General features: G+C 23.1%; 1 pseudogene; it reads right to left on the bottom strand.

Annotated features, from left to right (window-relative positions):
* Positions 1 to 1,468: 1,468 nt before the first annotated feature.
* Positions 1,469 to 1,568, bottom strand: LOC112130279 (U6 spliceosomal RNA; annotated as a pseudogene).
* Positions 1,569 to 2,276: the final 708 nt, after the last annotated feature.

Raw genomic sequence — 2,276 nt, 5'->3', positions numbered from 1 at the left:
TTTTGAAGACAACACATTTCTCATTTGGTGGTGCCGCATTAGCCTACTTGCCAATTGACCCCAAAAGTTTTGAAAGAGGCTGGGAACAAGGGAAGGCCCTGCAACAAATCCAGGTTGTTGTGTAAGCTACTTTGCCACCTAGGCCATATGATCCAGCTGATCTGATAATACTTGAAGAAAAAAAAGAATTTAAGAAATGAACAAAGCCTTTGAGAAATGTGAGATTATATAGTGTTTAAGCCTATATATTATATACAATATGTATAATATATAATATATACATATATGTATAATATATGTGTAATGTATAATATATAATATGCATAACATAATATTATATATATTATATAATATGTACTATATATGTATAATATATAATATACGTAATACATATATAATATGTATAATGTATAATATACGTAATACATATATAATATGTATAATGTATAATATACGTAATACATATATAATATGTATAATGTATAATATACGTAATACATATATAATATGTATAATGTATAATATACGTAATACATATATAATATGTATAATGTATAATATACGTAATACTTATATAATATGTATAATGTATAATATACGTAATACATATATAATATGTATAATGTATAATATACGTAATACATATATAATATGTATAATGTATAATATACGTAATACATATATAATATGTATAATGTATAATATATAATAATATATAATATATAATATATATAATAATATATAATATATTATATATTATATATAAATATATAATAATATTAAATATAATATATTTTATATATATTATTATAATATATTATATATTATTATATATATTATATATAAATATATAAATATTACATATATTCATATATAAATATATAATATATATAATTATATTTAATATTATAAATATAATGTAATATTATAAATATAATTTAATATTATAAATATAATTTTATATAATATAATTATATATAAATATAATTTTATATAATATAATTATATATAAATATAATTTTATATAACATAATTATATATAAATATAATTTTATATAACATAATTATATATAAATATAATTTTATATATATATATTATATAATATATAATTATATATTATATAATATATAAATATATAAATATATAATATATAATATATAATTATATATTATATAATATACAAATATATAAATATATAATATATATTTATATATAATTATATATAAATATATATAATTATATATATAATTATATATAAATATATATAATTATATATATAATTATATATAAATATTTATATATAATTATATATAAATATATAAATGTATATTTATATAAATACATAATATATAATTTATATAAATATATAATATATAAATATAAATCATGCATTTATATTTAATATTTATTAGATACATTTATATTTATTTAATATTAATATTTATATTTACATATTACATGTATTATATATATATAAAATGCTTCATGAAATTGTGTACCTCCTTGTGCAGGTGTCATGTGAATCTCTGGATCATTCCAATGTTAGTATATTTTCCACCAGAGCAAGAACATGCTGGACACATTTATCTAAAAATGAGACAAGCAAAACATATGAATGTGAATGGGAAAAAGTGCAGTGTTCTCTGCTGTAATTGACCCTGAGGTCATCCTGTATATTTACCAGCTTTGTCGTCTAACACCCTTTCTAGATTCTGCTTAAATTTCATCAGAGTTTGCATCAGAAACTACTTGTCTAAACTATCAGCTCGATGATTTAAACATGAATTTAAACTTTTAGGGATATGAGCACTTTATTCTCGTGCCCCTCTCAGACTTTCTTGTTGCAATTGCCCATTGCATTAGCTTCCTGGAAGCTGTCATAACAAATTATCACAAATGGTTGGCTAAAAACAAGATAAATTTATTCTCTCAGAGTGCTGTAGGCCGAGAATAAAAAACCAAAATGTTGCTATAGCTTCTTCCTTCCAGGGGCCATGAAGAAGAAACTTCTGTGCCTTTTTCTTAGATTTTGGTCCTTGCTGGCAATTCTTAGCATTCCTTGTGATACCGAAGGAGACACGGAAGTGCTGGGAGGAGAAGAGGGGGTCCCTGGCAAGGGCTCCACCCCTGGGCCTGTACCCGCGGACCTAGGCGAGGACAGGCACTCCTACCTTCACGCTCAAATGTTGCATTTCCAAAGACCACCCTGGCCCACCACGCTCCCAACCTGTGCCTATAAAAACTCCGAGACCCTGGGAGGCCGAGGCGGGCGGAT

Source organism: Pongo abelii, chromosome 20 (assembly GCF_028885655.2).
Source record: "Pongo abelii isolate AG06213 chromosome 20, NHGRI_mPonAbe1-v2.0_pri, whole genome shotgun sequence".
Taxonomy (NCBI): Eukaryota; Metazoa; Chordata; class Mammalia; order Primates; family Hominidae; genus Pongo; species Pongo abelii.
The sequence above is the reverse complement of the archived record's forward strand: the minus strand, read 5'-3'. Positions and strand labels throughout refer to the sequence as shown.